Below are 16,581 nucleotides of genomic sequence, written 5' to 3' on the forward strand. Positions count from 1 at the left end.
CGTCGGGTTTCATTCGACGTAACTTTTGTTTTACAGGTTTCATTCCAGGAATTAGTGGAATTGTGTGTTGAGCTATTTCTCAATTAAAGCCTGGCATATCTTCATATGACCAAGCGAATACATCGATAAATTCTTTAAATAGATTAATAAAATTGGTTCTTTCATCTTTATTAAGTGTTAGTCCGATTTTAAATCTCTTTTAATGGTTGGATCTTTTGAGATATCAACCGTTTTAGTATCTTCAGTTACCGGTGTTTTATTTTCAAGTGTTTCCATTGCTTTAATTATTTCTTTGTCACTTTCATTGTTAGTTAAGCAATGCTCATCAATTTGAGTTAAAGAATGATACAAGGAGTAAGCAAATAAAATAAGACATGTTATTGAATTCGGGAACCATTACATCAAGTAAAGTTATGTCCGTTGGGACTTGATTATTAACTACTCTAGGAGAAGGTTCTAAAGAAGAAGAACTAGGAAAAGGTGCTACGACTAAGGACTTAGAAGACCCGATAGGGAAGACTCAGACTCAGACTCTGACTTATATGATTCTTCGAACATTGGTCCTTGTCTTGTTGTTATGGAGATCTTTCTTCCACTTAGAGTAGTCACCTTCACAGTCTTTCGCCATCCTTGAACTAAACCCTCTGCTGGAGTGATAAGTTTGGAAGGATCAAAGTTATCACTCAGTTCGTCACTGTCCCAAACTCCATTAATAGTGGCATCTTTCTCTTGTGGAATTTGGACTATCTTTTTAACATCAATCAATTTCTGAATTAAATCTTTAAATTTAAAACATTGCTCTATTGTATGCACCCCTGACTGATGATATGGACATTATAACCTATCTGTCCTCTTTAGTGATTCAAATGGTCTCGGTTCAAGAGGTTTAATCTTGCCACTCTCAGAGAGAATTTTGAACATATTTGCATAAGTGGTCCCAATTAGAGTGTAGGGCCTATGGCTCCTTTTGGGTGTTTAAACTACTTGAAGAGAGAATGGTTTCTTCGTAGTTGGTGTTACCTCTTTGTTGACATGTTTATTTTGTTCTTGTTCTGCGCGTTCAAGAGCTCTTCTATATATGCCTACGAATTTCTCTACCAAATATACAAGGAGCAATATATCTTCCTTAGTAGGCGCTTGTTGCATTGGGGACGGTTCACTCATGGCGTCGAAGAATACTTCTTCTTCTTCATCAAGGGCATGAGTTTCTTCGACTGGTTTGATCAAAGATGAGGGATCACCACTATTTTTCTCATAAGAGATGGCCAAGGAATCAGAAAGTGGTGCACTGTTGATGCTTGGCTTCTTGCTTGTAGAAGGCACTGGGATTTTATTATTGTCGATCAAGTCTTGGATAACTTCCTTTAGCTTCCAGCAATTTTCAGTAAGATGGCCCCTGCCTTGATGGTATTTGCACTGTGCATTGGGGTTCCAATTAGCCGTCCTCTTTTCGACTAGTGGATCCCCAAATGGTCCAATAGGAGTTATAAGACCTTTTGCATGAAGATGGTCAAATGCGGTGTCATAACTCTTACCAATAGGAGTAAAGTTTCTCCTATGTGGTTTCATTTGTCCTTGATTGTTCATGGCAAGGACTTCATTCAGATTAAAGGTGCTAACATTATTTGAGTGGGCGGTTTTGAAAGAAGAAGGGTTGTCGTTCTTCTTTCCTTTTCGGCCACTGTTGGAGTTAGTGTTAGCAGCTTTTTGCTTTGCAAGGTCGTCTTCAATGTTAATTCCAATGTCATAGATGGCCTTAAAGGTATTTAAGTTGCTTTGATACTTGGAATGTTTAGAATATTTTTCCTGGAGATTCTTTATGAACAATCTCACAGATTCCTTTCAGTAGGCACCTCAATCATCTTAGCAGAGGTTTCCTTCCACTTGTTAAAGAAAGAAGTGAACCCTTCATTCTCTTTTTGTTTAAGTATCTCAAGTTCTCTATGTTTAGTTTCAGCTTGAATATTACACTTGTACCTATCAATAAAAGCATTTACAATGGTATCCCAAGTAGAGTTTTTCTCCTTGTCAAGAAAAAAAGAACCGTTGTTGACAAATAGTTTCGAGTGATAAAGAAAACAATGTATGAAAAATTTTCTTATCTTTCCCCTTAATATTCATTATTGTCTTTGAATGCTCTTAAGCGGAAGTAGGGAGTATCTGTTGCCTTGAACTTAAGGATGTCACTGGCATTGAACTTCTGCGGAAGAAGTTCCTTGTCCACCAAGACCCCTTGTGAGCTAATGCCCTAGAATCTATAGTCATTGGATATTTTGCTCAAGCTTTCTTGCATGATCCATTTGTTGTTGCCTTACAGGGGTCATTAACTTGAAGAGCTATACTCTTCATCAATTTAGTTAAAGTTGGCCACATCCTTTTTGAGCTCATTAACTTCTTCTTGAGATGCCATGATCTTCTTAGATTTTCTTTTCCGAGTGATAGGTTTGTAAAAAAGGAGTATTTGAACGAATTTATTGTCTTTGATTAACTTCTCTTCCTTTTTTAACCAAGCGCTGTAAATTAAATCATTTATTTCTTTTAATGACTTGACTCAAATTTGTCTTTGACTTTATTGATTTTAAAAAACAAAAAAAAAAAAGCAAAAATAGGGTTTAGTTTTTTAAGGATCAAGAAAGGGTTTAAACAAGTATAGTTTAATTGGAGGATTAATAACCGACTTACCCCCCTAAAAAAATGACAGAAAATACGCGTATACAAGACTCTCTTGACATGGTCAAAAGGTGACATATTATGTGTGTGCTTTAAGGGTGACTGTGAGTGACTTACTTTGATTCTTGTGTGAGACCATGGGACTATGTGCCTAGACTAAATTAAGGACTGAACATGATTACTGCCATAAATAAACCGACTAAACCGTTTTAGCAAATTGATTAGTCAGTCTCGTCATGAAGACTCAAGCAAAAATATGGGTTGTCGTCAGACAACGGGACTGTCGCCAAACGCTAAGGGTCAGTGCCAGACAACAAGATCGTCGCCTGGCGCTTATCACTAGCTCGTGGCGCTACAGTCCAAATCTCTACGCCATTACTAGAACATCGATCTAGGATTATTTCCAGTATTTTACTCTAAAGGGACAAGCCAAAAAGCCTTACTAAGTTAAGTTTAATCAATTTATTTAGAAGTTAATCATTTATTCATTAATTAATAAAATTAGCAAAGTCTTTTAGTCGTTAATTAATTTATTTAACTCATTCACAAGTCAAACAAACGATTAGGAGAACACATAAAATATGCACAATAAGTAATGCACAAGTTGTCATATAGTCACGATATGATGCAATGAGTTTGCAACCTAACCATGGCTCTATTTCTCTAAAGTCCATGGTTATGAGTCCAAATGCACCGCGCGGAAGCCTTACCTTTGGAAGGGTTGGCTCGTGTGGATGGGACCCCGCGAGTTAAACTCGCTTCAATGGTTTGGTGATTTCAACAAACTCGGATGTACCCTTTGTTGCCAGGAGCGTTCGATTGGGTAGATGGAGCATGAATTCCCAGAGGGTTATGGCCATATGTATAACACATATGGGTTTCTGAAAAAGGAAAAAAATTCAATCAGGAAATAAAATCGAGCAAACAATACTAGAAAACTAGTCTAAACAAGAAGGTATATTTCTGGATGGGTAGTTAAAGAATTTGGCGCGAGAAAATAGCGTTGTCACCAGACGCTGGCACTGTCGCCAGACGAAAGGACTGTCGCCAGGCGACAGACGCCATCGTTTGGCGCTAACACTGTTTTCTTAGCGCTAATTCCTAAATGCCTCAGCAGCTCTTTGTTCTTGAATTTTCCATTTTTTTCGTAGCATTATTTCGACTTTAGTTGTAAAGATATTTCCCGAAATTCCTACGTGTAAAAATCCTATGTTTTTGACGCATTACGGATGGCCTTTCCAATGCGAACCTTTTTATGCTTATGTCAATAATGTCAACCAAAATTACGCACATGAAATACCTAGAACATTTTGATTTTCATCCACTCATTCTAAATCATCGCCAAAATAAATTTTAGGAATTAAAATAGAAATCCTCCCCAGTGGAGTCGCCAAAAAACTGTAGGGAATATTTCAAGCCATCCCACACTTGAGCCCCACTGTGATCATACACTTAAACATGGTAGCGTCCAAAGGGAAAGAAGCTAGAGTAAAAGAGTTGCCAACAAGTTTTAGGAACTTGTAAACCCTTCACAGGGTGAGAGTTACACCCCTTAACGATCTAGGAGATCGTTAACTCCAATAGGTCTGGAACCATGACTGGCAGTTCGGGGATGAAGGTACAAATCTAACCTAAAAGAGATTGAACTTGCCCTAATAATAGGCCCCTACTTTATTCTTCTCGTATTCATGTACACTTTCAGACTAACATGCAATCAATTAATATGTTTACTTTAAACCTGTTTATTTATGTTGGTTGAATATTAATGCAAAAAGATCACTTGAATTATAATCAAATCAACCTAAACAAGATTATTAATTATCTTATTAAGCGTGATTACAAGTACAAATTCCCTTTAAACATGCATAAAAGGTGTGATCAAACAATAACAATAATAAACATCAAGTAACATAACAATCATCATAAAAATAATAATAATAATGATGTTAAAAATAAAGCATAAAATAATAGCAAGATCCTTGACATGATACTAATAAGATTAATAACAAACCCTAGTGTAGGGAATATTTCAAGCATTATCCCAAACTTGAACCCCACTGTGATCATACACTAAAGTACGGTGGCGTCCAAAGGGAAGAAAGATAGAGTAAAAGAGTCGCCAACAAGTTTTAGAACTTGTAAACCGTTCACGAGGTGAAGGTTACACCCCATAATATCATACTAAAGAAAACATCCTAACATGATACTAGGAATCAAAATCACCCTAAATATCATACTAAAGAAAACATCCTAACATGATACTAGGAATCAAAATCACCCTAAATATCATACTAAAGAAAACATCCTAACATGATACTAGGAACATCCTAAACATGATACTAGGAATCAAAATAACAATCTAAGCATGATTTCTATATCATAAAATCAATAAGCCAATTAAAGCACTTACTTGGATGCCTCGTACCTCTTTCTAATAACAAAATACACACGTTAGTAACTTCAAGTAAAATAATAAACAAACAATTAAATTAAATAATTGAAATAAATATTTGGGACCAAACCCTCAGAAATTAAAACCTTTCACGTTTAGGGCAAAGGCAACTTCGAACTTGGCTAGGTGTGTCTAGTGCTAATTTATGAGGAATTTTGTTTATAAAAGGCTAGGCTAGAAAGAGGGAGAGAGAATCAAGAAATTCTTGATGAGATTTGATGATTGAAAAAGGGGAGATATGACCTCTATTTATAGGAAAAAGAGAGTCGAAAAATAAAGAAAAGAATCTGAATTCGAATCGAAATAAAACTCGATGGACAACAATTTTCTGGATTTTGTTTTTATCATATCTTTTGATCCAGAAGTTTAAATAAGGCATATAATATGTCGTTGAAAAGATTTTGAAGTATACTTTCCAACCCAATTAGAATCAGATTAAAATATTATGTAGATAAAAATATATGGCCTAAATAGTAGGACGGTGTCAATTTTGGATAGAGTTTCATATCTCTTTCATATCTTTTTCGTTATAGCTCAGATTTAATATTATAATAAATCATTAGAAAGATAATTTCAAGATCTATTCTAACATATAAAATTTGGATAAATATTATGAGGCACGAAAATAAAATCTGACTGTCTTTGAACATCTTTAAATTTGAATATAATTAGGATTTAAGAAAAAGAAAGTTTTTAAAAAGGAAAGTTTTTATTTAACTCAAATTCTTTAATCTTATCTTTTCAAAAAGGATAATTAAGATATTTTAGAAACTTATAGAAGATTCTAATCAATCCTAATTAGTTTAGGAATAGGATTAGATCTTTGGACCCTCCACATGATTATTGGGTCGTAGGTAAAATCCGGTTTGGGCCTAGTTTAGTATTTTGGCCATAACTTCCTCATTATTCATCGGAATTGGGGTTATAATATATCGTTGGAAAGGTATTTTCAAGCCCCATCCAACTAAACCCTTATTGGACCCATATCATGGACGAAAATAAATTAGAATGCACATTTTTCAAAAATAGGGTAAGAAAAGAAATATTTTCAAAAACAGAAAGAAGAGATATTTTAATAAAAACATCCTCATCACTAGAATTTTCACACTTTTGCTTTATTCGATAATTAAATGACGTGAAAGGTATTGATCACGGGGTTTTGTTTTGGAAAGACAGAATTGGGTGTCTACAGAAGCCCCCACTTTGACTGAGTTTGGAGAAACGCAAGTTTCGAAAACGAAAGTCAAAGTATCGATAGGGACGGAGAATGATTCAGAACGTTCTGCGATCCTAAATCACTCTTGTAACGCCGATACCTGCAAACTTGCGTTAGTTGAACAGATAAGAGAGTTGAGAAACACATATCTTGCACCGTCGAGCACACGTCTCTAGAGGTAACCGATTTGTTGTGACAATCTTCCGCAAGCTAGAGAATACTGCCTGAAGACTGCTACGCCTGTAACTGCCTCCAATTTCCACTGTGATAGTCTTAAAAAAGATCACTACTTATTGATCCTTAATGCTTCTATGCCATTACGTTGGTGCTTTTGCTGTGATGACAATACTTTTTTCTTTGGGAATAGTTGCCAACACAACTCTTGTATGATGTATGACAATTCGATTTAAGGAAAGTTGTCAATGCTTCGTAACAATCCATCCTTGGAAATGTTGCCACGATAAACAGACAATCCGTATCTCGGAAAATTTGCCAAAATCCAATTTTTGGGAAAAGTTGCCAATGTTTCGTAACAATCTGTCATAAGAATTTTGCTACGATTGATAATCCACATCTTGGAATATAACTCTTGAAAGCAATCCACCTTGTAAATTTGCCAACGCTATGCGACAATCCTTTTAGGAAAACATTTCCACTATTTACGATCCACGTCTTGGAACATTTGCAAAAAAGAGTCGACCGACAATCCACTTCGGGAAAATTTGCCACTTACTAAAATGAATGACAATCCACGTTTAGGAACCTTTGCCGAAATTTATGAAGAATAGAGTCCAAAAAAATCCTTTGGGAAATTCTTTCATAGGGAACTGGGTGTATGACAATCCAATCTCGGAAAACTTGCCAGCGATGAGAATCCGAACGTGGAAAAAATTGCCAGTGGTCAATGAATATATGACAATCCGAACTTGGAAAAACTTGCCAATCAAAGAAGGAGCACGACAATCCACGCTTTGAAACTTTGCCAGGGAGACAATCCAATCTTGGAAAAATTGTCGTTTTAAGAAGATGCACGACAATCCATATTTTGGAAATATTGTTAGTTGGAGATGACAATCCAATCTTGGAAAAATTGTCGTATAAGTGATGCGCTTGCTTATGAACTGATGCCTTGGTGTTTGTAATGAGCCAATGCTTAGGCGCTTAAGCTAAGTGAGACGATTTTTTTTTCAGGTCAATCACTTACTACGATTGTAATCAAGCCGACTACTAATCATGTCAATTTGCTCATAGGGGCTAACTGGCGTACCAAGGAACCCGAAATTGCTGTATGAGGTCGAACTAACCATTCTGAGAGGCTTCGAGCTCTATCGCTGCTGAAATATCTCTGGCGTCAAGAATTAGCTCTGCCGCCAGACGTTGGGATCTAGAGTCAGGCGCTGAACTCTGTTGCCGGACGCCAGATGTTGTTGCCAGACGACAGCCTTGTCGTCTGGTGCTGGAGTTGGGTCTTCCCTATTCTGCTCTTGCTGCCGCTGTTCCTTGGTTTTGCTCCGAACTTTGAGCTTGGTCGTTTCCTTTCAACCAAATCCGCTCAAATCTTTTGTAAATTAAAGCTCTTCATCTCTAATATACTGATCTATGTGACTCCTCTTATCTTAGAGGAATCTCTTGTGTCATATTCGCGGTTTTCTTTGAAAAAAAAATCCGGGAATGTCCTTGCTTGCTGGGATGTACCTGCATTTATATCTTTGACTATAGGAGTTTGCTTATCTTTCTTTAGGGTTGACCTAAGGTTTAGTGTTGCTTGACTCATTGACTTGACATGACTCAAGGTATAAACTTGACTCGTTGTGATTGACTCGAGGTTGACTCGACTCGAAGTGAAATGACACGTGTGACTCATGAACCGTGTGTGCTTTGTATTGTGATCGTGGGACTCGAAAATGCAAAAAAGCGAAAATTTTCCGTCATTTTTGTGTGGAGGGTACCGACTTTCTCCTGAAAAAGAAAGACGCGAAAAAAGAAAGAAGCGAAGTTTTTGAAGGTGCATGCTGAATGAGCTTAGTCAAATGTTGTTTGATACTATCTCTCAAGGTGCAAGGATTAATTCTTCCTAGGCTATCTCAATTGGTGAATCAATGATGAAAGTATTTGGGTAACTTAGGTACAGAGGCTAAGCACTTCCTACTTTGTGATGCAATGATGAGTGATGAGTGATATGACAAGGCATGCTTAAACTTTGTGTTAAGATTCCATGACAAAGGGTTCCTAAGGGAAGGTATATTTGGTCATGTATCTGTGATGTGTATGAAAGTGATTCTAAAGTTAGGCCGCAGGGCTAAGTGTGTGGAAAAAGTTATTATTCCAAGAAGAGTCAAATGATGGTGAATCTCAGGTTAGGTAAGCTAATGATGTGGGGATCAAGCCCCCAAGTCTAGCGCTAAGTAAAATAGGGATGAGCATAGGAGATCCTTTGATATGATCATGGTGTGAGTGTGTGAATGTGAATATGAATGCATTTTTATTACGGCAGCACGTCGATCTGAGGTTGCCTACGTATCCGTTAGGAATCAGGCCGAACGTAGCTCTAGCCAAACCTCGCACAAGTGTGTATACCTCAAAAAGGTCTTTTGAAGGGTTGTAACGTGGTTAGGCTAAAGGTTGAAAAAGAAAGGGATAAAGGCTCAAGACCCTAGATAAGCCCCCAAGGTGTGCAACCTTGCTTTTGAATCTTTGTATTTTTTATGCTTGAGTTTCTACTCCTTTTTAGCTCTTTATTTTTTGCTCTTTTTTTTTTTTGTTTTTGCATTTTTTTTTAATTTGAACCTTTTTTTTATAAGTGTGGGCAATCCCGATCATGCGGTCTATCACTCACTTGGCATTCATGTTTCTCAGGCACGGTACCGAGCACTCGATAAGAGACGCAATCTGACACGTGTTCATATCAAAGACATGTTCATGTCAAAGACATTGGAACAATTGCCCTTTTGTACACTTTTTTTTTTTTTTTTTAAAAAAATTTTTTGCTTATTTTTTGCTATTTTAATCTATTGAAATCACTCAAGCTTTTTAAATTTCATAAGTTGCACACCATCCCATCCCAAGGTTAGGAAGATATGGATTGAAAAATTAAAGGTCTATCGTTAAACAAGGCTCAAAGTGGTTTATCAGGAAAGGATTGTATATTTGAAGGGTGAAAGGTGATATAATGTGGCTACAAGGGGTGCCTCAAATCATTGGTATACCTTGTGCTTAGTTTGACATGGATTTTATTTATTTATTATTTTTAATGCAATGATCATATGTAAGGAAATAAATGCTCATTTTATTTAAAAAGTGAAGGGTAAAAATCAAACTCTAAGAAATAAATTCAAGGAGGATGAAGGGTGCCTATGCTAGACTTATTGGGGAGAGGGTTTGAAAAAAAATAAGAAGAAAGCATGAAATCTTGGTGAGAAGCTTGCCTTGTGCATTGGTTTCAGCATTACCCTCTTTTTTTTTTTTGTTCGTCAATCACATGACTCAAACTCGATTCAACATTCATGGATGGAATAAGGTAGGAAGAATGAAGGTGGTGATATGGAGAAAGCATGTAGAGAATGGAAAGATGATGTAGATGGAGAGATATGAAAAAAATTAGAAATAGAATGTACCCCCAACTCAAATGACAGAGAAAAACCGACTCATGCATGAACCTAAGACATGGTCATGGTGACATATACAAAGTGTGTGCTAAGACTAGTGAGTGTAGGTGACATGTTAAGACTCTTGTCATTACCATGTGGCTAGACTATGTGACTAGATTCAAGCAAAGAGTAAGTTAAGACTTCACGTATATGCTTTAAACTGGACAGGTTGTGGTATTTTAGTCATAACTTTTGATATGTGACTCTGATTGGGATGAAACCAACGCACAATTAAAGATAAAATTCGGGGCTACAGATCCATAGGTTTTACTACTCGTTGTTCTTCCTAAAACTGCGGCTATGACCAAAACAAGTTGGCGTTTGTGCAATATACGGGAATAAAAATCCAGGTCGACTTAAAGGAACTATGACTCGATTTTAGACATATTTATTAGCTCAAATTAATTAATTAATTAATTAAACAAAGTTCTTTAGTCATTAATTCCCAGAGGGTTATGTCCATATGGAAAGAGTGCAAGTGTTCTTTCGCCTTCTGAAAGGCCGCCTCAGCATCATCCCCCCATTCAAATATAGTCTTTTTCCTGATTACTTGGAAGAAGTAAAGGCATTTGTCACCTGACCGGCTGAGGAGCCTTCTCAATGCCGCCAGGCAACCGGTTAGTCTCTGTACTTCCTTAACAGTGCGGGGTGACTTCATATCAATAACCGCCTGTAACTTCTTAGGGTTAGCCTCTATCCCCCTTTGATCAATCAGGAATACGAGAAACTTCCTAGACTCAACACCAAAGACGCATTTCTTGGGATTTAACATAACCTTATGCCGCCTGAGTGTGGTGAGGGTTTCTTGGTGATCAGCAAGGTGATTTGTCTGTTGCTTGGATTGAACTATCATGTCATCAATGTACGCCTCTACATTCCTTCCAATTTGATTAATGAAGACTGCATTAATTATCCGTTGGAATGTAGCCGGCGCATTCTTCAAGACAAACGACATCACAGTATAACAAAATAACCCCTGATCAGTGACCAAAGTCGTCTTCTCTTGATCTTTTTTCCACAGGGGTATCTGATGGAAGCCAAAATAGGCATCCATAAAACTCATCAAGGAATGCCCCGGCTGTAGAGTTGACCAGACTGTCTATCTTTGGAAGCGGATAACTGTCCTTTGGACATGCCTTGTTGGGGTCTGTGTAGTCAACACACATACGCCAGGTACCATTTGGCTTCTTTACAAGCACAACATTCGCCACCCAATCGGGGAAATTACATGGCTGAATGAACCCAGCATCCAACAACTTTTTAACTTCGCAGCTGCCGCCTGACTTCTTTCCTCACCGTGATTTCTTTTCTTTTGCCAGATGGGCTTCTTTTTTGAATTAACGACGAGTTTGTGGACAGCGAGTTCCGGGCTGACGCCTGTCATCTCTTCTACTTAAAAGGCAAAAATGTCTTTGAATTCTTTCATCAATAGGTGCAAATCTGCACCAAGCTTAGCATAAGCAGCCGTCCCAACCTTAACAGGTACGCTCTAGACGGTTGTCATCCAGAGGTATATCAATATGTTCACCAACCGGCTGGGGACCGAGCTCATCTGACTGTTCACCGGTCAGTGATTGCTATTTTTTCTCTTTCTTAACCTCCACCAGCTGATGAGCCTTTATTTTCTTTCCGGCTTCTGGTGGGGGTGGGCTGATGTCCTTGACAATGTCAAGGACTATTGGTTCCTGGTCTTGACCTTCTGAGGCCACTGTGGACTTGACGGGTGTGAAATAACAATCTCGGGCCGTCTTTTGATCCCCATTCAAGGAACCAACAGAACCGTCATCCTTCTCATATTTGATCAGCATGAGGGAAGGAATGATTACCGCCTTGGCCTAGTTTAGAGTTGGCCATCCTAAAATAATGTAAGCCGGTCAACTCCTCAACTACCAAGAATTTGACGACCAGGTGTCGTCCTCCTCCTTTTTCACCCAGCCGGATGGGTAGATCAATCCTACCGACTGGGTATACCATCCCCCTCCAAAGCCAACCAGGGGGTGGTTTACCGGGTGCATGATGCTAGGCTTATACTTCGGCTTTTGCAAGCACGTGCTGCGGGTGTCAATAAGGATCCGCCCAACCAGCTGATTGGCGACCACACATTCAAATGACAACCAGGTCATCATGCGGGCGGCGGACGCTGCCCCTGTCCTTCTTAGCGATAAAAAAATCTGGGAAGGTGGAGCTAACTGACGCCTGCTCATCATAATCATTGTCCATCTTTTGAAGATGGCTCTTGGTGCCCCGAATGGTGGGGCCACCATATGAGAACCCGCCTGCTATAATGTACACCGACTCTTTGTTAGTTTTCAAGCCACTAGCAGGCTGGGGTGTCTTAGATGACTGCCCTGGGTTCTTCTTATTAGTCCCTTTGGACTTAGAAATGTAAGAATTTAACATCCATTTGTCAGCCAAACGGTCCAACGCCCGCTGAAGACTGAAGCAGTCGTTGGTGTCATGGCCAACTTTCTCATGGTATTGGCATAATTTATTTTTGTTCCTTGATTGAATGGAACTTTTCATTAGATTCGGCTTCTCTAAAGACAGCCGGTCCTTAATCTCCAAGAGGATGGAGTTGCAGTGCTCTTAAAACTCGTACTTGGGGACGTACGGTTTAAATTCTTTTTCTTCTGGGATGGCTGGTCAGAATCACTCACCGCCTAGACTTCTTTTCTCTTCTTGCTCTCATTTTTTTTCTTTGTCGGCTGAGCAGGTCGGCTGTCTTTTTGTCTGTCAGACTTCTTGGAGTCCGACTGAATACCAGACGAGCAGAGGTCGGTTGCTTGAATATAGCTTTCCGCCTCCCTCAGGGCCGCCTGTAAGGTAAATGAACCTTTTTTGACAAGGTTGAACTTAAAGGTTGACCCGTCTCTCAGACCCTTGAAGAAGTCTGTAAAGGCTACTTCGTCAAACAGTCCCTAAATCTGAATTCCGGTCAGATTGAATCGCCTGATGTAAGAACGCAATCCTTCTCTCTCTCCCTACTTAATGGTGCTCAAGTTGAGACTTGTTTTCTTCACAGGGATGTTTATTGAGAAGTTAGAAGCAAACAAGAAGGAAAGCTTCTTGAAACTATCAATGGAATTGGCTGCCAAGTTGCCAAAACATTGTTGGGCAATGCCCTTCAATGTAGCCGGGAAGCATCGACACCAAGTGGCATCGTCCAACCCCTGTAAATACATGAGGTTGGTGTAAGCCATGAGGTGATTTTCCGGGTTGGAGGTACCATCATAAGTACCTACCAACATATTTTTAACCTTTGTTGGATATGCCGCCTCGGTTATTTCCCGGGTGAACGCAGAAGGTTGTTCATCAAGGCGGAGCAGACGAAGCTGCCAGTGCAGTGGCTGGACATTGCTATATGCCGCCTGACCTTCGAAGAGAACCGGCTGCATGAAATGAGGAGAATACGGGTCATAAACCATAGGCAGTACGTACGATGCATTACCAATCATCTGAGGGCCCGAATGGACGGCATTACCGCCTGTATGGCTCTCATGCAAGGATTGTACATTCCCTGCAGATGTATTCTTAAAGCTATCTGGAAAGCTTGAAGTGGACGCTGACTAAGACAACTGTTGATTCCTCTTGCGGGTGATGATCTCCCGGGCATCAAGAATGGATTTTTTGTTTCCCACTGGTTGTTCACTCCGGCGGGTATTTTTGGAATTCCTCTTAGGCAGAAGAATCTTTGACCAGTCAAGGGTCCCAGCTGCCTTCTCCTTTGGATGCTGATGAGTGGCATTTATGCCACTCTTTTATCCTTTTTCTCTAAGGATTCTCCCCTCATTTGCGCTTGTTTGGCCCTTTTTCTAAGCATTTTTACTTAGTATTGCTTCCTCTTTCCTTTTCTCCCTTATCTTCCCTTCTCTTAGTTTTCTCGCTTTGTTTTTATTTTGATTTCCATGCTTTGGTTTTGTAGGTATTATGTGCTGAAAGAAAGAGGATATCAAGAAGCCAAGCTAACTATTGTGCGCGGGGTACTGTGCGGCTTCTGTGCGGGCGCACATGTGAGGTTGTGGGGCGCGCAGCCCTGTCAGAACCCGCACAGCCAGACTGAAGAAACAGAGCCCAACCAGAGAGTTTGCGTGACCTAATGCGCGACTTGTGTGCGAGCGCACACACCTGATGCGCGGGCGCGCAGGACTTATGTGCGGGCGCGCTCATTTTCCCCGTACCCTCAAAGTTGCGGCCGCGCACGACGCTGGGAGGGCGCACACACATTATGTGCGGGCGCACAGCTCATCTGTGCGGGCGCACACGGCTGGGTTTCCGATTTATTTGCGCCTTGTTGTCCAAGTCTCTTTCTTTTGGGGGGAGCCACATATATATAGACGGGACTCTTTGTAATAGAGAAAACACTTAGTACTAATTCCATAGAACATTAGCCAAATCTAGAGAGAGAAAATAGATGGTTATTCAAGCTTCCTTTATTGTATTCAACTTTGCTCAAGCTTTAATCTTCCATTAATCAAGCAAGTATCCAAGTTTTCATCTTTCTTCAATCCTTTCTTTAGTAATCTCTTCTCCTTTCCTTTAATATTATTTATTTGTTTTATTGTTACTTATTTTTGTCTATCTTATTAGTTTATCTAGTTATTATTGATTTCATATATTTCAATCATGTTTTGTTTTGAGTTTCTTGTGTTTATTTCTAGTTTTGATATTATGTTTAATCTTCCTTCTATAGGCTAAACTCTTAGATAGGGGAAGGGGGTGGAAGATATGCATTGAATGATGGATGAATGATGATAGTTGGATTGATTACATGCCTTAAATTGATGAAAGACATGATTTTTAATGGCTTGAGATTATTGTTGCACTTTATTTGATTCCCTTCTAGTTTAAATGCATGAAAATGATTTGAACTAGATTAAGATCACCTCTATTTTAATGATTGCATGAGAATGAGTTGTTAAAATGGAGTTTCATGTATTGTGCTTCTTTATTCTCTTGATTTGCTTGTTTCTAATAGGATGCATGAGAATGATCCTAATTAGCATAGACTTCTTTCATTGATTTGCCTAGACTATTGCATGAGAATGAATTGTTTAGGTAGAATCTTGTGTTCTTTGGCATGTTCATCATGATAACTATCATTGTTCCCCTCTTTCTAATCATGTTTGAAACCCCCGAACCCCTAGCGTCATTTTCTATTGATTTTAATCATCATTTTCTTGCTTACTTTTAGTTTTTGTGTTCTACTCAACAAAACCAACAAAACAATCCCCTTTTCACTCTTGCATTAGTGATATTTGATGTTGAATTAGCGTGCTTCCCTAGTGGTTCGACCCTTTACTTGCCACTAACTAGTTTAGTGTAGGCTTAGGCTTTATAAATGATTAATTTGGTTAGGGTGGTAGCTTAACGACCTATCTTATCCCTATCAAATTTTGGCGCCGTTGCCGGGGAAGCGGCTTGTTTAGCGAATATTATTACTTTTATTAAAGTCATTTTGCTTTCTTTTCTTTTTGTTTTTTTTTTGTTTTATCATCCTTGTCATTGCTAATTGTTTTCTTAGCTTTGGTGAATGCTTAGGAGGTCTCAAGGAGCACCCTCACATCAAATTGACCACGAAATTAACCGAACCTTGAGACAAGTCCGTAGGCTTTATCAAGATGAGGGAAGAGGTTTTGGTGATATAGTTGATAGTGAGAGTGATACTTACTCTTCAAGTTCACCACGCGAATCAATGGCGGGACAAGAGAATGATGTCTTGTTTCGTGAGTTCCAAAATCCGGAGGATTATGAGCTCACGGGAGGGATTTTGCTACCTGTCACGGAAACCAACTTCTCAATCCATACACAATATACTCGAATGGTCCAATCGGAGAAATTTTCCGAAAGTGCAAGTGAGGACCCTATTGAACATTTGGACCGATTCCTTGGATTGTGCGCAATGATGCAAACCAATTAAGTGAGTCAAGACTACATTCGTATGCACCTTTTCCGGCAATCTCTCACCGGACGAGCAAAGAACTGGCTAAAGCAAGTAAAGCCTAACTCTCTCACAACATGGAGGGAGGTTGTAAAGGCGTTCTTAAAGCGCTTTATCTCCGAAGAGAAGACCGCCGAAATGAGAAGGAAAATTGCATCATTTGAGCAAGAGGCCGATGAAAGTCTTGGTGAAGCATGGGAGAGATTCAAAGAGTAGGTGCAAGCATGTCCCCACCATGAGTACAATCAAGGGTTTCTGTTGAGTCACTTAAGGTTTTGAGTGATGACAAACAGCTGACTAGCTGGTTCTTGTTGGTTTTATATTATATCAACTGACATTTTGAACAGGAACAGCTATCCCAAGTACTTGAGGCAATATGAAGTCCTTTTGAATCAAAGCATTCAAGAAATATGTATCAGAATGTTCTATCAAGGAAGGCCGTCAAGACTTGAAGATTATGAAGTCTCTCAGATTAGGATAGTTGATCTTTGTAGTCTTTATAATGTTAAGTGTGCATGGATGTTTGTACGTAAGCTATCTGTATCCCTTACTTAGAATATTTAGTGTTGTAGAGATCAGGAAAAGTTGACCTGATCTCTAGGACACTAACAGGTTAGGAAACAGCTGCTTCGTAGCTTGTTTCGTGAACCTGGACATT

The 16,581-nt window shown here is 39.1% G+C and overlaps 1 non-coding gene across 1 annotated transcript; it reads right to left on the reverse strand.

Moving 5' to 3' along the window:
- Positions 1-16,058: 16,058 nt before the first annotated feature.
- On the reverse strand, positions 16,059-16,166 carry LOC145560912 (small nucleolar RNA R71). Its single transcript, XR_014093505.1, has one exon. It is a non-coding gene; the product is annotated as a small nucleolar RNA R71 (small nucleolar RNA).
- Between the last annotated feature and the right edge of the window lie 415 nt (positions 16,167-16,581).

This window comes from Chenopodium album, chromosome 9, assembly GCF_948465745.1.
Source record: "Chenopodium album chromosome 9, dcCheAlbu1.1, whole genome shotgun sequence".
NCBI classification, from domain to species: domain Eukaryota; kingdom Viridiplantae; phylum Streptophyta; class Magnoliopsida; order Caryophyllales; family Amaranthaceae; genus Chenopodium; species Chenopodium album.